Source organism: Excalfactoria chinensis, chromosome 1 (genome assembly GCF_039878825.1).
Source record: "Excalfactoria chinensis isolate bCotChi1 chromosome 1, bCotChi1.hap2, whole genome shotgun sequence".
Classification (NCBI taxonomy): domain Eukaryota; kingdom Metazoa; phylum Chordata; class Aves; order Galliformes; family Phasianidae; genus Excalfactoria; species Excalfactoria chinensis.
Window position 1 is genome coordinate 41,285,052 of NC_092825.1, and position 24,813 is coordinate 41,309,864.

The window sequence follows — 24,813 nt, forward strand, 5'->3', positions numbered from 1 at the left end:
CATTTTGGAATGAAGTTCTTGTCGATTGTTTCGAAAAATTTTCAGACTACTGATTTTTAGGATTTTGCATTACATCCAACTAGTCATTTCTTGGTGGTTAAAGATCTCCCTTCTCCTCCTTTTCCTCCTCCTCCTCCTCCTTTCCTTCTTCTCTTTTTCCATCTCCTTCTCCTCCTCCTGTTCCTTCTTTTCCATCTCCTCCTTCTCCTTTTCCTTTTCCTTTTCTTTTTTTCATCTTTTTCTGTCACAGATTGTCTTTATTTATTTATTTATTTATTAAATGGAGTTTCAAAAGTAAGTAATTGGTGAGAAAAAGAAAATTAGGAAACCACTGAATCAAAACAGATCCATTTCTTTATTTAAACATTTGGAATGAAAATAGCATTAGAAATAAGATCTTTCTAATACTGTCTCTGAAACTCTCGCCCTCTTTGTTTCCTGATTATTCTTCAATTCTCAATGAGCATTTCTCTCAGTAGCTGCCTTGTGTCCACTCATGTGTGAACCAATGTCAGTAATGCCATTGAAGGAAACATATCCTTGCAAAGAGTCTGAAAACTGCATCATCAACAGTGTGAGGGTAGAGTGATGGAAACTTTCATGATAGTTCAGTGGGTGTATCCTTGTGACTGAAGCTGTATTGCCTCAGGCACTCCCAGCCCCTCATAGAAATCTGAATGATACAGAGTATTCTTTCTCCCGTCCGCCTCTGCTATGAATTTATGTAGCTTTTCCTGTTAAAAATGGCATTTCCTGAGTTAGAGGCAAATCTGTTTACTGAAAGAAAATACATACTGCTTGTAAAAAAGTTGATTCTGGTTGTGATTCTTTCTCAAACTTGGAAAATCAGAGCATAAGCATTAACATGGTGAAGGGCTATACAGAATCACAGAATTGCGTGGTAAAGGGGACAGCTGGGGAAAGGAGTGCAGGAAAAGCAGCTGTAAGTTGTATGGAGGAGATCAGTGAGTAAAGCTGGCCCAATAAGTGTTGTGTGAATGCTGCAATCATGAACAGGGAACCAGGAACAACAGAGATGGATAACTGCATTGGCACTAATTTGCCATTGTGAAGGGACTGCTTATGTACCTCCAGAAGGTACACATTAAAGCCTTGAGGCACTTAGGAGCAATACAGTCTGCATGTTAACACAGCCATAGCTCTTCTCTCCACACTGTGAATGATAATGCCCATTAAATACATATTAGCCCTTGATGTGGCAGGAAGCAAAGCACATGTCCACAGCAGAACAGAGTCACATTTCCCTTGCTGAGGAACAACCAGTATGTTTATGGGTTGTTGAGTGGCAAATTTGGCCTCCACTCTTCCTGCACTTGGGCTACTCAGCTACTCCACGAATTGCAAGTCAAGGAACACTTTTCTCAAACTTTTCACAGGTTAAATCTGCTGTCCCTGTTTATTTTGCCACCCCGCCTTCTTACTGTCTTGTGCAGCTAGAGAACCTTGCTGTCCCCTTGTAACACACCCTTCAGAGTGCAGCATACACCATGAAAAGCCTGGTCACTCTCATGGAACAAGCTTTCAGACAGCCCTTAAAGACAGCTCACATAGTAGGTAGCCATGCCCATAGAGTTTTATGCCTGTATTAAAAAGCTGCACAAAAGGGGTGGTCTATATGGCTCCAGCAGTTCCTGCAGTAACCTTGGACATGTTGATTTTGGAAAACTCCTGTCTCATAACCTTCCAGCACCTGGACAGTAAGATTCAGTCTGCAAAAGGATAATGTAACTGTAACCCCACTTCCTCATACATAGTGCCAGCCCTGCATAATCACTACAGTGAGCTCCTCTATCACACTGCTACCTTCAGCTAAGCATGTACACCTTAAACTCTTGTTTTTCAGCTGGAGTCTATGGATTTGAAAGGTGCTGAGAGGTAGTGGATCTAGGTAACCCCAAGCAAATTGCCACAAAAAGCTCTGCCATAGCAACAGAGCATGGTTAGTGGTTTTCCAGCTCCCAAACTACAGATTCTGGTGACAGTCTACAAGGAAGCATAGACTTCAAAAGTAAAAGTTAACACTAGCTCCACTTTTTTTGTTGCATGATTGATAAAGGTTAAGCAAAATAAAAAACTATAGTTTGGGAGACTGCAATTCTTCGTGAATAGTTTACTAGTGGTGTTTACTGCGTCAGTATGCATGCTTGTGAATCATAGGTTGAAAATTATTGAAAAAGTGCCTCCAAAGAAGCAGTGACGTACTGATACAACTTTTATTATTCTGCTCCAAGAAAAACTTGGATAGAAAAGTCTACCAGTTTCACAGCAGAGAAACGGTTTTCTTTCTGTTCAATGACAATTTTCTCCCAGCAGTTAAGTTAGTAGGATAGGATGCCTAGTTTCAGTGCATATTACATTTCTGCATATTTCTTTTGGTCATGTCAGCCTGTGAATTTTCCTAAAATATGGCAGCAACAGAAAAGGAGCATTATGATTATATTTAACCATATTAAAAACCAAGGACAAGTGCTTGAATTTGTTTTAATTGAACCAGATCATTCTACCAGCTCATGCCCTAAACAAGGCCATTTTAGTCAATTCTATCAAATGAATACCAAGTGGGATGAAGTGCCAAGTATTTTACTGCCAACTCTGTAAATGCTGTTGACATTATCCTCTTATTTTTTCACTGTAATAGAGAATCAATTGTAAGATGCTGCAGAGGCTCAACTACATAATCATTCATTATGGTTTCTGTATTAACTGCTAAGGGAAAAAAAAAAAACCAACACTTGGTGAAACCTTTCCTCATTTCAAATGTCAAGTTAAACCTGCATGAGGCTGATAAATGGACTGAAGATTCAGTGCTCTTGGCGTAATGGCTACATGGTCACCACTGTTGGTTATAATAAGTGGGAGAATGTAAGGGAAGGGTAAGGAACACAGTAAGTAGCGTGAAACGCTGCATTAAACTTTACATTAGTGTTCAAAGGGACAATTTTTGCTTAGGAAACTGGGTTTGTAAAGCATGCAGATAATATGAAAAAGTCATGAATGTAAATCCAAGGAAAAAAAAAACCATAACAACAAAAAAACAAACCTCTTCCACAATTGGAGTAATGCTTTGACCATAGATTTGACTACTGAACACAACAGTCTACTTGATACAAGTATATACTGATTTGGAGGTAGGAACCTATTATAACCTGTGTACGTGCAGTTCCAACAAGCATTACTTTATCTGATTAAAAAGACATTTATCTTTGCTAAATAAAATATCCATTTTGTTAAGTTGAAGAAAGCAGCTTGATATAGAGAATTCTCAGATTCCTTGAGAAGAATTATACCTTTTTAATTATTGATTATGTGCACATAAATGAGATGGGGCGATAGGGCTGTAGTATAGAAGCAATGCAGCAATGGGGAAGAACTGTGCTTACTCAGCAGCAGGCTGCCCTGCTGCTTCTTTTTCTTCTTCTTCTTCTTCTTTTTTTTTTTTTTTTTTTTTTTTTTTTTTTTTTTAAGATAGGGATTGCAAATGCATTGTCTTTTTGTTTTTATACAGACTGGCTCAAAAGAAGCCACAGGTGAACATGGTTTCATGATTTTTTATTGCCTGGGTTGAAAAGACATTTGAGGTTGAGTCTCCTGTATTAGGTCATCCACTGTTCTGCAGTTTTCTAGATAAAGGAAAACAAAGACAGTATCCTTTCCTTTGAAAATGTACTTTGCATGTACCTCTCATTAAGCAGAATTTCAGTAAAAGAAATAGAGCTTGATGACTTGAGGCAGTATGCTATTTACACACACTTTCTAATTGCCTCCTGCCTGTAATGCTTACTGTCAGACAACATTTGCTGTGTGCTTATACAGCTTAGTATTGGCTGAAATAGGCATAAAATGGTTTGAACTTTCTTCAAAAAAGACTTCAGCTTTTTTAAGGTTTCCCACTGCAAATGGAGAATATGACATTACAAGTAAAAGTGTTTGCTATGGAAGGCTGTCATGGAATCATAACAAGTTTATCGTTGTTTGGAAACTTGTGTTTTCCACTGATGCCAATGGTCGCTTGTCTGGATTTCTCAGCTGAGCAGTCTTCATAGTTATTTTTCTACCATAGCTAGTAGAGGATGATAGCACAGTCTAAGCTACATGACTCAGTGAAGCCTGATTGCCTTTTCAGGGCTGGCTAGTTTTGCTTTCTTAACATCTGGAGGGAACGTTATATGATTCTGACTTCAGCATAAATCAGATTTATTGCAGTGTGCTTGTAGTGATTTGCATCCAAGTACCAAAGTTTAGATTTTAGGATACTGCACAAAATCCCAGCCTGCATCATTAAACAGTTATGCTACAGTATTTATTAACCACTTTTATACTGACAACAATCTAGTTGTGTATTCATAAATAGGTGTTGTACTTTTGACATATGTATATATTTGCTATGATAATTATGGAAAGTTCCAGAAGGGCTATGAAACTTGCATGTTTTCACAATCTGTTTATGTAATGCTTATGATCTGGACAGCACATATCTGCTTTTCAAGGAAATTGCAATAAAATGTGCAAATTGTGATCTCTTTAAGGCAAAGACTTTTCATTCCAAAAGCATTGCTAGCGGTTAGTGATGAAAAAGCACAGCAAGATATGTATAGTGTGTGGTCAGAAGGCACATCAGATGTGATCACTGCCACGAGTCTCCTTTCCCTGGAGGAATATTTTCTTGGACTGTCCTGAATAAAGAAAGCCTACTGAATAGTCTCGGTAATTTTCTCTCCAGGGTCAGAAAATGTGCAAATTAGAGGTTGCCAAAAATATTTCACAGGCACACAAAGATTTAGACCTTGTACTTGTGTCTAAAAAGCCAGAGTCTTGAATCTAGCAAGAAGAGTAAAGACACGTCAAGTGATGAAATTGAATGTGAATGTAAAAGCTTTTCTCTGCTATAAAGAATGCAGCCTTTAGATTAATATTAGCAAACCCAGCTATGTCACATTGCTACAATCAGTATCTCTCTGGGAAATAAGAATACATTAGTTCAGGTCAATATCTGCACTCCCATCAGACAAAATTACCTAACTGTCTTTGTCTGGTAATGATAATGACATTGCTAGCCTCCAGGGAGCTGACGTCACACAACCAAGCAACTCAGGAAGAGCAGTGTATATAAGTGAACCAGCAAAGACCTCCATGGCTGTGGACTGATTTGGCTGACAGATGCTGCACAAACGCTGCTGTGCAAAAACCCTCAAGGAGCACTAGACAGGAAAATAAGTAAAAGGCAAAAGAGTGTTTTAATTATGTTTTAGGTGTCATGCTTTGGTGTATAAGCAACAGTATGTAACACATTAGGAAGGAAACACTCAAAGAGCAGAACAGGATCTGGATCGACTCTGCTGTGCTCCATTCATGCTTACATGGATGTGAACAGTGTGTCTGAATGTGTGATGGCTAATATTTCTTCCAAATGTAAAACATGGAAATCCTTCGTGTACCCTCTTTTGCTTAGTATCTCTTTAGCTACTCATGCACCTGCTTGCCTACCTACTTACAAATACACACAAATCTTCCAAACAGAGCAAGAAAAAGAGAGCTAAATACCAAAGCCTGTGAGGAAAATGTGCCAACTCTATTGTTGTCATTAAGCTAAAGGTGACGTGAAATCCTCTGCCATTAAATAAATACTGAGTGTGCACTCTTTGCACACTGTTTTATTGGAAAGGAACTGTGAGTTTATCACTGTGATTTTGGGGGTTAGGGCAGAAAGATTTTTTCATGTTTGTTCAAGAGTTTACAGGAAGCTAATTCTCTCTGTGTATTGCATTTATTTAATTAAAATAGAAGGCCAGTCAATAGTGCAGTAGCAAAGCCAAGGCATGTCTGACCTCATTACAGTAGGGTTTGTATGCTGACACTGATGAAAGACCTGCTGCTGATGCTGTTGCTAGTCCATTTAGTTTTTATTTGACATCAAGTTACTTTGCCTGTGCTGTCAGAGCTTGTATATAGAGTAGTAGCACCATGAAAAAGAGTATGTCTGAAAAGGTGCCAAGGATTTCTCAGATGCTGCCTGGACACTACTCATTTGCTTATATATTTGCCTGGCTTGTGGTATAGCAGGTTTGGGCAATATGCTTTTAGCTGCCTTGGCTCTCTCAGTCGTCTCAATATGGTGCCTGCTCTCTTTCCACAGTCTACTCTGAATAGCTGCATGTGGGAAGAGATGCCTGCAATACAGCTTCTACCTGCAATGCACCTCGCCTATGTTTGAGATGGGAAATGAAGTAAAGTGGCTGCAGGCATCTAATTCTGCACATGTGAAAGGAAGTGGCACTGCTGAAGATAGAACTTCTGCTGCAGATGATTTTCAGCCCAGTGGGCTGCCAGGAAAAGCTGCCATTAATGGATGCTGCTTACCTAACACCAAGTCTGTGTTTCTTTCTGTAGGGCATTCATAAAGGCTGACTTAACCCACTCTATGTTGTGTTTCCAGGCTGTCTCTTTAGCCAGGGCAGAGCAGTAGAGCATGCAGGAGCACTACAAGACCCTGTTTCTCTCCACTGGCTGTAGAGGTGATTAGTCTCACTGGGCTAAAGTTAGCTTCCATGAAAACTCTTTTAGCTGGACTTTTTATCAAAATGACTACTTCAGGGTTGAGCAGATTATATTCCTACAGCTGCGTTTTGACATGCTGCTTTGCTTTATTTCTCTCTGCACAGTGCTGTTTAAGCACTGCCCAGAATTTTTAGAGGCTTCAGATCTAATCTGATCCATCCATTTTGAATGGAATTGTTAGCTGGAGAATACTTATTTTATTCCCTCTCTTTAATATATATATACATTTTTTTTTTTTTTACCTGCAAAATGGGTGAAAAGATGTGTCTCACTTTTCATCTGTCTATTTGCTCAGCAGTTACCTTTAATGAGCACTTGGGTCATTTCCGGCCCTGTTTGTGAGGAAGCAGAATTCTCAGAAATGTTCAGTGCAAACTACAGTAACAACAGAAATAACAGAGGAGAGGCTGATGGAATGGGACTCTGTTAATCTAGAGAAAAGAGTTGCACCAGGGGAACAAGTCAACACCTTCTGGTACATACATGGAATTCATCAAGAAGATGGAGACAATGATGCTTAGCAGGAGGACAAGGAGCAAAACAGTGGAAATTTCAGGCTGGATATAAGGAGGAATGGTTTCCCCGGGAGGGCAGTCAAACAGCAGGATGGCAGAGAACTTAATGTGACGCCAAGCTGGCCCCACTCCTAGTGCAGGGAGTTGCACTAGGGGTTCTTTAAGGTCTCTACCAGCCTGGATTATTTTGTGGTTCTGAGGGCATTAAGCACTGCTAAGTTTAAGCAGGAATGACTAACTAAATCCATGGAGAGGAATATATCCCCTCATTTTAAAACATGGAAAAATCTCACCCACATTTAGCTCCCATTAGGCAGTTAGGACTCCAGCCCCATCTGCCCACTCTCCTGCCTTTCTTTGGAACTCTACTCAAGCACACATGCTACCCCCAAAATGAGGATTGCTGCAGCAGCTCCAGAATTTTTCTCTGCCATTTTCTAGCATAAATACAGGGTGCAAGACTGCTTCACAAGCTCCAATGCTTAGATGTGTAAAGAAAGAAAATAGTAAATTAAGAGTGTTTAAACAAGAAATCCTTCTGATATCCATTTATATTCTCCTTACTGTTTCCTCTCTAGCTCTTCATGCTGGTTAACATACATATATTTATATACTATATTTCCCATGTGATTTATAAACAAAAGTCTGATTTCTGGCCTATAAGATTTGCATGCTGAAAACGTGAGACAATATGCCATAGGATACTGATGCGCTTCACTGATTTCTACAATAAAAATCAAAAGGATTAATTGTATAAGAAACCCCCAGGTCATCAGGTTACTGTAGCATGTGCAGTTTTATCTGTAAATTCCGACAAAAAGTGGTTTTCCTGCAGTGTGAGACTGTGATGATGGGAAAATTACAATGCTTGGAATATTTCTACAACATGTGATGGAAAAATTGTTTCCATGGGTTGGACCAGAAAGTGAAGAAACCATAGCAGGGTTGTACTGTTTTTGGAAACAGAGGGGAAAAATATGCATGTAAATGCTTCTAATGAATTTTGCGGAGTGTTGATTTTTGTATTTGTTCTGATCTAAGTACAGTGCTAGTCCAATGTAATTCTGGGCATTAAAAATATGACTGTTAATGGAGTCAAATTCAAAATATTGGTGATAGGAGGAAAAGAAAAGATGCTTTTGCCTGACTTTTCCTAGTATCTGTCTGTATGTGTACATTTGTGTACTCTGTACATCCATATATTCATGTGGACAAATTCAATCTCTATTTTATTACCTTTGGTATAAAACATGCATGGTAGAATGTATTTGTTAATTAATGGAAAATACATTAGATATTTATTTGCCCACATCACATGTCTAAAACTCAAAAGAAATAACAAAAAGGAAATACCCTTTCCAGGTTGACCTCCTGTGCTTATCACCATGGTATCTCAATATGTTCACAAGAACATTGATTGCTGTGCGTGTTTTGCCTCATGTGTGGTTCTTCATTCTTATCCTTTCTTCTTTTCCTGTGTAAGTGTTAGGGGGTGGAATTCGATTAATTTCTAGAAGTCATTATAAAGTGGCTGGAGTCCCTAGGTTTGCTCCACTCAGAGCATTGGAGATGAGGGCCTCATGGTGGCTGCAGTTCCTCACAGGGAGCAGAGGGGCAGCCCCAAGCTTTGCTTTCTGTGACAGCGACTGAGCCCAAGGGAAGGGTCAGGCTGTCTAGTAGGGTAAGGTTCCTCACTAGAGAGTGATTGGGCCCTGACACAGTCGTGCCAGGACAATGGTCATTGCCCTGAGCCATAAGTTCAAGAAGTGTTTGGGGCGATGCTCACAGACATATAGTCTGCAGTTTGGCTGCTCCTGTGTGGAGCCAGGAGTTGGACTCAGTGATCCTTGTCGGCCCTTCCCAATTGAGAATATTCTATTTTTTCTAAAACATGCAATGTAGTTTTCATTATCATCTTCATTATAAGTCATATCAAGAAAAGACACCTTTCATTTCGACTGTAGAGAGCTTAGTTCTTGTGAGAGTAAGGTCTCATAAGCTTTCTGGGATGTATCAGACAACATGAAATTGGATAAAATAAGGATCTCCGAGATATGAGCATCAATGCCATTGCCATTAGGGAAAATAAAATCTGTTTGTGGAAATTACATTTTGCAACAGTGACTATTACATCCTTAATGTCATGGCAGTGTTAGAGTGTGCTCAGCTTTAAAAACAAACTGGGAAGACCAGTAATGCCTCCTTCACCCAGTATTAACCACACAGGTCTCTCACTAAAGTGTAGCTAGCTGAAGAGCATCTGTTTCTAATGTCCCAGATGGTTCTTGTACAATCCCTATAACTTCTCCTACTTCCTTCCTGCTTTTCCTTTCAAAATGCCATTGACTATGAATAACTTAATTTGCCTGCCAGAGTTCTCTATCACTTTCTCCAGCCTGAAGAGAGTAACTTTCTAACACTGTGTTTCAATGTCTTCTGGCAGAATATTTTCCATCTGCTTTTTAGATGTGTGAGTGTGGGAGGGGCAGAGGAGGCTGGGATAGCGGGGGTGGTGTCAAGGAAAGACGCCAAAACATACTGCTCTCACTGAGACGATCTACTGCTTCCTTTTTGTTTCCACAAGGTCTGATGCACTGCTCACACTTCCCTTAGGTGTGGCAGCTGTTCCTTACTTTTCCCTGAGGTAAGGACAAAAAAGAAAGGAGATGAACTCCTCTATTAGAAAGCTTTCAAAATCAATTGGGATTTTTCCAGTATGTGAAATAAAACTTTTACCCGGTTATTCTAGGATTCTCATCGCAGCTTCCAATGTAACTAGCATGAAAAGTGTTTGAAGTAGGAGTGGACAGAAAGAGCTGAGCAAGGACGTCCATATCCAGGAGGAAAAGGAGCTGGATGTCAGCCCTAACAAAGTAGACAGTTAGTTAAACATAAGTAGATCACTTATGGCAACGCTTTTGTGAACTGGGAGGACATGGAGTCTTCTGGTTATCACAAAAAGAAAACAACAGCAACAGTTTTCTAATATATTACTAAGAGGAACAATGCAAGTTAATCTGTGATGTGGATTTTAGGGAATTATGTTTTCAGTGGAGATACATCTATTATATAAATATATAAAGTTTTCCTCCATTTCAGCTGAGAGGAGCTGATAAATCTTCCTCTTCTCTAGACAAGACTTTGGAGCAGTTTTCTGGGATGTTACATAAATAATGGGAAGCTGTAAGAAACATCCTGAACTAGCCTTTAGGATTACATTGCAGTACAGTTATGTAATAAGAAGCAGCTACTTTGATTAGCTTGTGAAATTCAAGAAACATGACAGCAGGCATTATGCTTAACATGGAACATATTAATGATGGATTAAATAATACAGTATCCTGCTCTCCTAAAACAGCAACCAGACAGTTTGATGCCTGTGGCTGTGCCTAATGGGGTGAACCCCATTGCGTTCAATCATATGTACTAATTTAGACTATGCAGGGCCTTTGTGTAAATGGGGACCTCTCAAAATTCTTACCCTCCTTTGACACAAGACAAGGAAATGAACTTGTTCTGTGAAGCACTGTTAGATCATGGAAACAGAATGAAAAGAGTTTTGTGCAGCTCTGGTGTTGCTGATGCATAACATGGAAAATGGCTGATGATTGTTAGTTCCCTTTGAAATCTTGAACATTTATTTCTTCAGAATTCTGTCTAACAGAATGGCATTTCATCAAATTATATATTTTGACAGTCGATGACTGACGATTAAATATAGCAGTGCTTTATCCAGACTACATGTTTTCTTTAGTAGATAATAGCTGAAGCCTGTGTGTATGACTGACAGAGAACTGGACAAGAATTTCCCATTCTGGAAGGTTATAACATCATCATTAAGATTTTCATAGAAAAAAGGCCTGTTTTAATCTTTTTTTTTTTTTTTTTTTTTTTTTTTCCTTTTTTTTTCACTATTTTACTTTCTAAGAATCACTTGAGCTGAATTACGAAGTAGTGAATTTATTTGCTGATATCTGTTTGTTAACATTATACTGTAGATATTTTAAAGCTTTCTTTCTCTGTAGCTTTATTTGTGTTTGAACAGTAAGAATCTATATGCAACTGACTAATTAATTTATACTATGTTACAGTTAAGAAACAGTTTGAATGGCAATTCCAAGGAACCTTATGTGCTGCTGAAGTTAGATCATTATTTTATGTACTTCGAGATATATAAAAGGCAAAGGCTGAAATCTGCATCTTTGTTCTATTCTGCATTAAGTCGCATAGTTCTTTTTTTTTTCCCTCTTTTTTAAGCATATGCCACCAAGCATGCTAATGAACCAGTCAAAGAATCAGCTGTACTAACGGTTAATGAGAATTCAAAGAGATTTATTTAGCCTAGCATCATCATTTCAGTGAAGATTCAAAGAGGATTAATTTGATCTATGTCAAAATGGAGGAATCTTTATATAATCTGCAGTCAAACTTTCATTATTATATTTATGCAGTCTCACTGCATTCTTCAAATTCATGTGTGAAAGGCTATGGAAGGAGAAGACAATATTTATTTATATGCAAATTATTCTTTTTGTGTAGAAAATCTATTTCAGGTTTCAAATCTGTTTAATATCTCTGCAATGCTTGAGAATTTACAGGATTAAATTTGGAGATACAGAAATCATTGAGTATTATCTGTGATTTTAATGGGCTACAGAATTCGTCTATAAAAGCTAATGGGCAGACACAACTATGAAAAACAGTACAACGTAGTATTTAAGGGTGCTCTACCATGCCAAATCAGATTTTTTTTAAATTGGGATACGTGTCACATACACAGTGTAAACAAAGTGTATCATCAACATTTCATCTACTCTCTTTTGTAAGGGCTGCATGACTCATATCTTTCTCATACCTTGTGCTAGTTGGATCTGTACACTGCACTAAAATCTCACGTGAAACTATACTGTGTATGGAAAAGACATCTGATTCCAGTACCAGCAGGATTTGTGAAATCACTGTTCCTCAAACACCATATGATTACCATTTCCAGGAACTTTACAAGGCATTCTGAAGTGTCTTTTCATATGCCACTTCCATGGCCCTTCATGTAGTGCTGCTTTTACACAATGACCCAATATCTTGTATGATGATGCTATGAGTCATAGATGGCTTTAGTACAGAAAGCCTTACCTTGAGCCATTTTTTTCACATACACATTGAAATCCAAATTATTCATGAGTAACTGTACTTTTGTTAGACAGCTTGTGCTACCTAAACTCCAAATTCTTAAGATTATTCATGCGAGAAAAGAAAGGAAATGCTGCATGCAGTATCAGATTGCCTGACCAGCTCTCACTGGTCCTTCTCTTTCTATTTCTTTTTCTTTTTTTCTTTCTTTCTCTCTCTCTTTTTTTTTTTTTTTGGTCTTTTCCTTGATTTATTGCTTAGTAGGGTTTTTAAAGCAACGGGAAGAGGTATGTCTGATGAACATGTATTCAGCCCTTTGTTTGGCCTGGAGCTCCTTCCAAGGCTTTAGGTGCATTTATTACTGACGGTGCAAGTTAATTCAAGAGCATCTATGAGAAGAAAAAGTGCTTTACTAAATCCAAGCAGCTACTGATAACAGAGGTTAACATTTAGAATAAGTAAAGCTTTTAATTTGTAAGCATGTACTTTGCCATATAATGTGAGGAAAATTATAGATTTAGACCTTTTTTGACCTTTTTGTTATCCCTTTCTCATTGACTTGAGAGCCCAGACTTATTTTTCACTTTATAATTTTTTCATGGTCAATAAGAACATTTGTTGAAATACTTTCTCTCTGAAAGGCCTCTCAGGCTCTCTTACTGTGGTTAATGTTCTCTGTCATACATCATGTTCTGCACATATTAATAATGTTATGCCTCAGTGATAAGGCCTTAATTTCATGTGCTGTCCAACCTACTGTGCGGATCATGCACATAACTGTTTAATCATTCAGAATGAAACTTAGTCTGAGAATTGCCTTGAAAAAGTATGGTAGGGAAAGTCATCCCTTTTAAACCTACCTTAATTTTCATTGTTCATTTGTATTTACTTATTAATCTGTGAGGATAAAGATGTGCAGTGATGCAGCATTTTTTGGCCAGGGGACCCAGGAAGAACAGTAAGCGTGTGAAAATGATAAAAGAATGAAGTAGTGAAGATCTTGTGGTCATCCAAAGACATTCTGCAAAGTATCAGTATGAACAGAGTTTGTTGAGCCATGTGCACTGCAAAATTCCATGAGAAGTTCATGGGGAAAAAAGTAAAAAAAAAGTGAGGGAAAGGCTGTGTTGTCTATCTCAGTTTCAGTAAGGCATTCAACACTGTTTCTCATGGTATTCTCCTAGAGAAACAGGTTTCTCATAGACGGGACAGATGTACAGTTCTCTGGGTAAATGTTCACCAGTTGCAATCCGCAGGGCTTTACATTGCAGCTACTTTTGCTTAACATTTTTATCAATGCGAACAATAGTATATTGAGTCCTTCCTCAATAAATTTGTGGGCGATGCCAATTTAGGCAGCATTGATGATATGCTTGAGGGCAGAAAGGATCCTCAGAAGGATCTGGATAGGCTAGATCTGTGAGCCATATCCAGTCACATGGCCTCCAAAATGACTCAGTGTTGGGTGCTGCATTTCTGTCCCGTACAGAAATCCCACATCGCAGGGAAGAGAGGCTGATAAATAAGTCTGGAAGAAAAATATTTGGAGGTGCTAGTTGACAGCTGGCTGAGCATGAGCCAGCAGTGGGCTCAGGTTGCCAAGAAGGCCAACAATGTCAGATTGTCTTGAATCAGAAATAGTGTGGCCAGCAGGGCTAGGGAGGTGATTGCACCCCTGTATGCAGTGCTGGTGAAACAGCAACTTGATTACTGTGTTCAGGCTTGGGCTTTGCACTACAATAGGGATATCTGTTTGTTTGTCACATCAGGCAAGAGTGCTTGCTGTGCTAGGTTTAGACTTACACACAAACCGACTGTTTAGTGAAGGAGAGCTGATGGGTGCGTTTGTAGGGCAAGTTGATCACCTGTGACTGAGACCATGCTCCTTATTGGCACCAATCTGGGTCCTTCTCTACTCTCTAGCCCTCAGACTTTACAAAATGTACGGGAACACGATATCTTTGAGACCTTTACTTTTTGTCATATCTTATTGTAACTGGCTAACTAATTAAGCAGTTATTATGTGGTACTGACAGAGGGATTCAAAGATCTTATTTACTAAATGCAGCTAAAAATAGAAATATTAAAACAATGTTGCACAAGCCATTTTCAGCATGGCCTTAAAGGGTCACTTTGGTGTGTAGCATATACATACTAGATCCTTTTAATGCGAAGAAAAGAAGCCTACATTTAATTTCACAGAGACAAGAACAGTTTAAACCTGCTCAGAGTAGTTCATATTGGGTTGGACTAAACATTGACTGCTACAGCAAAATACAGGTTCTGTGCTCAGTCAGTTGATCTACGATAACTGTTACATAAAGCCAGGTCATGTGAATGTGATGCCATTTAATGTAATAGGTTATAAAATCAGCTGTGAACAAAAATCCATTACAGTTTCCCATTCTCGCCTCGACAAGGGATAAAATCTTTGTAGTGGTTTGCATTATCTTTGCTCTGAACATATGGTGATACTATTTTCCCTGTTAAAAGAAATAAATTACTCTTTTTTTGATCCAAAATACGATTCCAAACGGACACCTATATTCCATTAAGCTACAGTTTTCATAGATTACAAATACAACAAAATTAATTTTAAGCTATATTACTTACAGTCAGTAGGATGGCAGCAGTATGGGGCTCAGCAAAACCTAACCACACATGTATCATTTGGTTTGTCAGTTCTTAATCTGTCATTAAGCCCAACATTTTCTCTGCAACCTGTACCTGAATTAGCTAGTATAGTGCTAAGTCAGGATATTTCCCATTGTATGCAGAACAACAGAATTGTAATCAGTAAAAGAAAAGATGGAAAAGCCCCCAAAGTTTGTCTCTTTTCCTGCTAGAGAGCAACTGAGCGTAGGAAAGAATATCTTCACAAATTAGACAGTACTATGACTATATAACAAAAGGACCTTCCTTTTACTATGTTGTTTCACTACCATGTGAGAGAATTAGCAGGTTCTCCTCAAGCATACCATTTATGCTTCCAAATCTGAGATCTGTGTCCTGTGAGATGAGACGCAAACATTATGTAACTGAGATCACTCCCTAGAGTGACTAAACAGAATCACATCAGTTTCCATAAATGTGGAAATAAAGTCTTAAAATAAAACCTTTCTTTCTCTGCATGGCAGAAGGAGACAAAGAATAATAATTTCATAAAGAAAAGAAACATGGGACTGTATTAGAGACCTTGGAGTTTTTTGAGGGAACTTACCCATAGACATTGCTTCCCAAAAAATCAGATGTAGAATGTTTCTGCTGGCCTTTTGGAGAACAGGTGACCTGAAAATAAATGTCACTATAATGAAAGCAACATTCTTAAATCAAGCATGAGCTCAAGCTTTTTTCAGTGGCTATTCACAGTAGCATTTTAAATATTTTCTGATCATGTGCCACGAAAGGAGTAGTGTCCTCAGTGAGCTCAGTTTTGTGAAATATTTAACATTCTTCTATGCTACTTAAGTAAACTGTGGAAAGGATAATATATAAATTACCAGGAGAGAACATCATCCAGTTACTCATCTCTTGAACTTTCTTTCATAATATGCTGTGGATGGTATCAAGATCTAATTTGTTTATATTTTTAATCTATTCTTTTTCTAGAAGTAAAAAATGAGACACGAGTTTCTAGGTATGGAGATTTGCTTAGCAAGTGTGTAAGGGTTCCACATAATAATGTTCATTTGACTTTTAGACTGTGGATCCACTTTCAAGAAGCATATGCTGCACATGGAGATATTTCATAACTTTTTGGAAGTGAAATGAAAGTATATTTTAAGATTTTAAAATGTCAGGAAATCCTGATTTTTTTATCTCCTAAACCAGTGCAAAGGAAAAAGTTTACAGCTGCAAATGGAAGGTGTTGTATAATTCAGTAATTTCTGGGAACAGGAAATCAGATATGTAATTTAAACTTTTAGATGCCAGCCAATCTCTCTGAGGAGAATAGAGAACAACCTGAATCTCTGTTTACCTGGGCTGTATTTGCAATGATTACATTACTCCCCAAAGATAACCCAGCTAATTTAAACATACGAAATACTCTGTTCCAGTCCCATTAGCCAACTGAGATCAGTAAGGCAAGTATGCATTTGTTTTGCCCTAATTTGTGGTCTACTTCCTTGGCCCTTCTGGGGCCCCATTTAACAAAATCTGAGCTACTTTCAGTGTCTTATGTGATTGGTGGTCTTACTCACTTGAACTCTGCTATAGAAGCACAGTAAAATGTAAAATTTGTTCTTCTGTATAAAGTCTTCAACTTTATGACACTGCACTGAGAAGCGATTGGCGGTGCACGGAGGTATGAGGATGAGTAGCAATTCCTGGGATGAGATATTTATGCCATGGTTTCCAGAGATTCGGGTCTGACAATCATACTGCTCCTGTTTAGACTTAAACTTTTTTTCCCTTTTTCAAAATATTGGGTGTCATCAATATGGGAAACAGTAAGAAGTGGGAAGATTCTGAATGCACATTTCTCTGTTCCACTTGTAATGGAGGTCAAGCCCAGACAAGTTCACTATATCAATAGTGAAGTGTCAGGTCTATTATTTGACCCTATTTTAGAAAAGAACAGGTGGTGCTCCAGGTCAACCTGAAGTTTATCTCCAGACTGGTGAAATTCTAATACGTCTGCTTCCTTTCTACAAGTCTGCTTTTCCTCTGGAATGATCAGGAGTGAATTAACTCAATCAGTTACTGTATTTGAAAATGGTTCCTTATACTTTGAATAAAACGTAACCAGAAAAACCCATGATCATTTCCACCCTTGATATTGTTTGGCTCTGTCAGTGTGTTGGAGTGAGTTCTTTCTTAAAGTGCTTCTTAATGGTGCTTGATTCTACTGTGACATCAACATTTTAAGATTGCTTTAGTCTCCCATTCTTCTCTTGCTTTATTATGTATACAGAGGTCCTGACAGAGATTATCATATGGACTTCTTATTTATGATCTTTCTATTTCTGTTACATACATACAAGCACTAATATAACATAAAGCCTATCTTATTTTTGATTGCTCATAGCTTCCTATTTACAAACAGGGAAAACTACACACTGTGGGAAATAACACTCATCTGTCAGAACATTTTTAAAAATACGGCACCTGGGACATTTTCTACTATTTATTTCCACCTGTTTTGACAATATGAAGAATAATATTAATGTGAGAAACTGTACTAGTGTGTTCAAAATGTGTTTAGGTCTGTTCTCCATCGGACTGAAAAAAGAAAACATCCTTACTCAGAACCAATACCAATACCGGCCAGAGGTTGTTCCTTAAAATTTCTCAAAACCGAATCAGTTTCCAGCAAGTCAGTGGCAGTTTTTGTCACTCGTCTTCTGAGTAGCTGCAATGCTGAGATACTACATTTCTTTATGAATTGCACCCCTGCTGGTCTCAGCCTTCATTCATTATCCAAACATTAAAAGTTTCTTAAACAGCGTTAGTCTCATTAGATTTCTCTTAATAAAAAGTAGATTGTTAACACCCAATAAAAAGAAAGGTGTTGTTCACATTTTATTACCTCTATTTTCAAGCTGTTGTTTTTCTTCTCATTTTGAAAATAAATAAATAAATAAATAAATAAATAAATAAAAATAGTTCATTTGTATTTGTTTTGCTGTTCAACAAATGTTTTGTTCTGTTTCTTTTTATTTTTGAAAAATGTAAAATGTATCACTTTGCACCGTCCGTTTTTGCATTGTACAACAGGTCTTTACCTGTCAGCAGTCAGTTGGTTCTGTTTTCTCAAGGGTACCAAAAAAGGTGAGGTTAAACACTTTTTAGAATTTTGTGTAGTTGACCAAGATATTTTTGTTCACTTACAAATAATGTAATGTGTGAATACATTTATTTTAGTGCAAACAAAAACCATTACTCAAACAGTAAGGATTACACATACAAAATTGGAAGCATTGCTAAACTATGTTGTGATAATGAAAACTTGGAAAGCTTATGTGCCATGTTTGGGAAGACCATCTAAATCACTAATGTCCAGCATTCTAATGAGCAATAAAAGTGCTTCAGATAAGGTCAATCACATTTTCTGAATACCTCATACTAATTTGTTCTCGCAAATATGACTCTATATGGAGAGAAAAATAGAGTTCCTTATAGTGACAAACCTATTTAATAGCTGTCTATATATAAATTTACCTGGTTATTTATAAAACTATATAAGGTTTCCAAACTATATTTGTGTCTTTTTTCTCTCAGCAACCATGCCTTCTGCTATTTTGAGGTGATAGTTGATCTCCAAGTAAATTCTACTTTCTATATAAAGCTCATCTTTATTTTTGGTCTCTTGTAACTGACGGCTGTGGGTCTTGCCAGTTTGACCTTGAAATCTTCTACTTGCCACATAGGGCAATACAGATTGGTCCCCTTCGTTTTGGCAGACATGGTATACTTATGAAAGGATAACAAAAGTCAGCAATCATGGATGAAAGATGAATTCAAATTGGAGGCTTTGTAAAATAAATGAAGAGTGGAAGATGCATTCCGTGTGATGGGACATAAGGAGTGATGAATTCTGACCCTTCCACAGATTTCCTGGAGCCCAAAGCTCTTGAGATGGGCACTGATCATAAAAATTCAGCTTACAGTATCAGTGTTGGACCAGAAGAATTCTAGTCTTTAAATACAATGTTTGGTTGCAAATTGTCCTCACTACCAGCTGAAGCTAATGGAAGTGACAAACATTCAGTACAACCAGAAACCAGAGTTTCTTTCAAGCATGATTTACAGTAATTCTGCTGTGGTCAGGCTTTGAAAAGCACTCAATCTCTTCTCAGAAATATGTCACAGAAAGTTTTGAAAAAGGAAAAAAAAACAACAAAACAACCTTTGGAAGGATGAATTAAATCATGGCTAAATTCCACATCTAATTTAAAAGGAAAAAAAAAAAAAAAAAAAAAAAAGAAAGCACAAAAACAGTAAACCTGAAGGAACCTTGAGGTGTGAGGTAGTAATATGGCTAAAAGCAAGAAGTCTCAACATCTCAGCTCCCTGTGGACTGACTGCAAGATTGTATGGATCAGCAATACCATTGGAAAATTGTGTATGCTCTCAGCTTACTCTACTGCTGCTATAGACTTATGATTTGAACAGACTATCTTGGGCTAATTTTAATAGGCTGGATTGTGATGCTGATATCATTGTGGATGTGTGTATGCTTTAGTGTCACAAGAATCACTTCTTCCCATCATAACAAGAAGTTACTTTGATCTATCAGTACAGAAATACTGCTGAAGGCCATTGCAGAATCTCCTTATTTTCTGTTGGGAAAAATAAATGCATACTGAAATGAGTGCTTCAGTGGAGATGTTAGTGAGCTATAGAGTCTTTTCTGTTATTAGTTGTGCCAAGCAAGCTGTTCATGTAGCATAGGAAGAAACTACAGCATAACTGTACTTTATTGTACGGCATTACAGTACTTTACTTTTAGTGTCAGGATTTTCTGTTCATCTGCTGCTGTTTATATATTTATATTTGACCCTGAATTACATTTTAGCAAAATACTTTGCCAGATATTGGAATAAGTTGCTCAGAGAATTTTGGTTCTTGAGAATGCTAAAATCTCAGAATTTAACCTCTATGATTTTAAAGGCCAGGGGTAGATTCTACTTCTAAGGAAAAGACATCAACTTCAGAGTGAAAGCCCGTGTAAAGAACAAGATAAATATCAGTACTGTGTAGCAAATTACAATATACCACTGAACAAGGTAGTACATTTTCTAAAAGATTTTCTAACATCAGTGCAAAACGTATTTAAAAATACTTTCCCATGAGTTCAAAGTTAATTTTTCCTTTTCCTGGTTCTTAAGTATTCACTTCCTAAGTATTAACTTTTCATTTATACTCATCTCTAAAAGTACATTATAAATTAAATAAAAACACCTAACAAGACTGAATTTTCAGCTTCTAAGCAAAGAGTAGATTAGTGTCCGTCTTTAGAGTTCCTAATGTTTTTTCCATGAAAAAAAAAAAAAAAAAAAAAAAGTGGAAATGCAAATTGTTGAAGAGCTGCATCATTTCAGCCATAAATTTTAAGTGCTGACTAGAAAAAGAGTAAAAAGCATATTAAATATCAAGTAGAATGCATTTGTGTAGTAAGATATTGCTTCACTGGGAAGAATGAGATCAACAGGTTGGCTTTTCTTTCCAGCAAAAAATTACCAAGATTGGGCATTTGTGCTCTCTGTTTGTTGTCTGTATTTACTGTTCTCCACTAGCTCCCTCCCTAATTGAACTTCTCACATAGAGCAGCAAGCACGTGTTTTTCCTTGCAGCAGCTTTCCCTACAGATATTTCCCTGTCACTAAAACTGCAAACGAAAAGGCTGTATTTCCAATGATTCTCTCTGCCAATCCTTCTACCCATATTAAAGGAGAATGTTTCTCTGGGTCAAGTAGGAAGAGGAGGAAAAAAATATAAATATATGGAGCAGAGAACTGGACTGGAAAAACTGAAAATCTGGAAGGAAAGAAAGACATTCCTCCTCTTTCGTCTCTGTCTGCTGGGACCAAACTCAACAAACCCAAATCTTACTTTCTCATACTTTCTAGAAAGAAACTGTATTGCCCATCTGTTCCCAGCTCCTAACATAAGCATAGATGAGCAGGAGATCTTTTTCCCTTGCTAAAAGTTCCTGCATTAACTCATGCTGCAATGACTGTTCAAAATATTTGAAGGTTCCATTTCTGAGGATCTGATTATTAGAATCTTTGTAGTTTCATGAGATGAGGCCTTGAACCTTGTTCCTTGTTAAAAACTTTGGGAATTTCATCTCAGAAGTCTTGATCTGAATGATTACATTTTTGAAGGTTTATCAACATGTGCTGGCTCAGGTTATGTATCCCTCTAACGTGTGTGCCAGTACAAGTTGAAAAGTTAATGACATTTCTCCTCTTCCCTAGTAAAAAGTTCACCAGACTTGAATGCTGAGTGTGTAGATTATTCTAATGCAGATAGCCTTCCCTCGTATGATTAAGAAAGTTAGATCTTGCTTTGAACTTATGTTTTACTTCAGCTATCTTTATTTTTCTACAGAAGAGAAATAAGGTTAAACATTTTCAAGACTTGAGAAATTATTTAAAATGATTGTTGACAGAATCACAGCACAATTTACTGCAGAATATTACAATTTACTAAAGAAACCAGGAAAGGATGCACTTTATGCCTGCAGTGGCAACTTTCTGGTAACCTTCTCACGTTGCCTGTAGTTAAAAAATACAAAAAGCTTATGGGATTATTTATTTATTATTCTAACTGAGGGCTGAACCACCCTGGAGGGTTCCTGCCACCTCCTGAATGAATTACTTCTGACATTTCACTTGTAATCTGAAATATGGAACCAAATCTTATTTCAGGCAAGTTTTACTAGCTGCTTTCCTGTACTAAATATATATTGTGTAGAAAACGCAAATGTTGGGAAGGGAAAAAAAGCCTTACTACTGGAATGGATGCCCAGTCATCTGCTTCTCTTGTTCTTGTAGACTGGTAATTGCATTTAGGAGACTGAATTTTTTTGTGGGTAACCTTGTTTTCATTTTCACAGACAGTTAAATTCTTGTTTGAGAGAAGTTAGTAAGTTAAAGCAAATCAGTGCTCAGTCCACTTGAACATGGAAGTATGTATAGCATAGTATTACCTTCCCATGTCTTTGCATAAAAGCTAAGCAATAAATCCCAAGACTCAAAGGTTCTCGGTAGCCTCCTCTGAGGGAAGGTGAGTCTCTGATGTTGGACGCATTGCATCTCCTATTTAAATTGTGCCATGGCTTGACAGCTAATTTGAGGAGTCTATGTATGTAGGTTTTATTTATCTGTTGCCTTTTTGTAATGGCTGTGTTAGAGATAAAGACTGAAGACTTGAGAACCAACTCAACTACTCTAATCCAGGAACAATCACAAACATATATTGTGAGGCTTTTCATCTTTCTTTCTTAATTTATGAAGACCGCGTGGGAGAAGTCAACAATCTGTACTCAGGAGAAATGCAGTGAATCAGCCTGTTCTTTATGGTGAAATGTTCTCTTACGCAGTTGATGTACCTTGGAGGGGAAAAAAAAAAATCACCACCACAAAACAAATAAACTGCAGACTCCACTTTAATCAGTAAGAATTAAAAAAAAAAGACAGGAAGAAAAATCTGTTATTTTTCAAACACGGCTCAAGAATGGAATCTACCATCCACATGTTTAATGAAAGGTCTGGTACTGTTTGGAACTGCAGTATAACTCCCTTTCTCTCCTCCCCTCCTGCTCCCCACATCCTTGGCTGCAGGAGCAACACTGATTAATCACACTGGGCTATTGTGGGAGTCAGGAATATGCACAGGCAGAGAGCAGTGTAAAGACCTATTGTTTTAGGGAAGGATTTGGGAAGAATTCCTCCCAAAGTGTCCCAGCATGAAGACAGTACTAGCTGAGATGCCTTTTTAGGAAATTCAGAGCTTTATCTGCATACCCAGCTGGCCATCTGGGCTTTGTGGTGCAGAGAGAAGCAAGCACAGCCCTTATTGCCTTTCTGTACTTTGCTGTGCAGAATGCCTGGAAAGAATAACTCTGTTTGCATTGGTCTGTTACTGTTCAGGGACAGAAAAGATAGGAGAACAGGTACCTATGAACACAGAATCACCAAAAAGAAAAGTCAGGGTCAGTCTCATTTGATGTGATTGAATTTTCACGTTGTCTCTACCGTAGAAAAAGAGCAATATGTAAACAGGCTGTCAAGGTCAGTGACAGAGAACTGTTGTCTCATCTCTTCATTGGAACAGAAGCTATCCAAGGAACTAACAACACAGATGTCCTTAACATGGCTATGGGGTGACAGTTTTCAATTCTAGTCTATACTTACTGCTTTAACAGTATCATGTTATAAGCATAACAACCTGGATATCCAAAAGTCTCGGCATGTAACATAGACCCTGAAGTATCTTGGATTTATATAACTGGGAAAACTACTCAAATGGTTGTGTTATCTGATTGCTCTTCTACGAGTTGTCCCAGTGTGACAAACCCCAGGAGAAAAGCTGGAAGTTCTCAATTCCTAGGAAGTCTCATCAGTGATGTTTTTGAAAGGGTCCACTGTGGTTTGCATCTCTTGGAAGACACAATGGGGTAATATTCCTTCATGAATACTTGTTTCCCCTTCTAGTCTGACTAGATATGACAACTGACTGGCAAAGCTGGTGATCTCAATAAGGACTGGTCCTATTTGCTGTAGACATTTACTGCAAATCTCACGTGACTTCTAAGGCTCAAGGATTCTCCATCCCAGACTTCTGTAATGACTACACATACCTGCATTTTAATTTACCAAAGGAGAAAGGATTTTGAGCATTTTTTTCTTAGTGTCCTCCTTATAAGCCAGCATGTCTTAGATCACTGCTCCAGCCACATGGGGACCCAGCTACATTCATCCACATGCCACAAGCTACTAAGAACACACTAAATAAAAAGTAGCCACTCACCATTTCCGACTTTACTTTCCCATAAGTAAAACTCATTGCAGCTGAATGTGGGACCCTTATATTACCAACACACTTCTTCCATGCCCAAATGCCTTTGAAACATACGTTACAGCAAATCTAGCATCAGAGAATTCAAACTTGAAATAAAATGCTTTGCTCAGAGAAGCCTCTGCCTTGCTATTAAATATGAAGTCCTATGCTTGTAAGGCAGAATTTAAGGGCATTCAATGAAAAATCAGTAGGAATTAGGCAGCAAGGCATATGTAGAAATCATATTTGGTGAGGATTTGTATATTTGAGCACCTGAAATCTTTTTCAGTATCTAAACTTAACTCTAAATTTGCCCTGTTTCTTCTCTGTCTGCAAGGTGGGAAGAAGTGAAATAAGTAGATTTATTTTGTCCCACTTTACAGGCGTAGGGAATGCTCCAGCTTATTTCAATTGCATACACAGTTTTCCAGTCAAAACAATTTATGAATTCTGATTTATGCTGTTGTTGATAGTAGTATCAAGGGCTAAAATGCTTCAGAAGCTTGATCTGAAACACAGTAGAGATTAAGTGACGATGCACCTACTTATGTTCACAGCTTATTTCACTGAGCGTTGTGATAGTTTAACTTCTCTTGGCAATTCACAAATATGTTCAGGTGCAGCCAGTATTATACCTTTGCTAGTTGTTGTTGTGTTCCTCAAATTCTTACTGGCACCCAGTTGCAAAATGAAGATCCAGATAAACCTGCATACCAAGGTCAGAGGTGTTTAGATCCTTTTATTCAGTCTGGTAAATAACAAATGTGGGATGGAATTTTATTCCAGCTTTTCTTTCCATGACATTCAGAGTGGCAACAGCTGTCAATGGTGGTGTTAATGTTTTTTTGCCCCAAAAGACCCAACAAGTGACAGAATGATAATGATTATGTAGGGTGATCATCTTTGAAATCTTTCCAAAGTGTCTTTTTATTGTTATTGGTATCATTCATTATCATGTGTCATAGTACCAATCAGATTTCAAACTTATTACTCACAAGCAGTCCAATCACTCTAAAAAGCAACCAAGCAACTTAATTTAAATAGAGCACCAAATTCCTCACTGTTGTGAAGAAGAAAAACA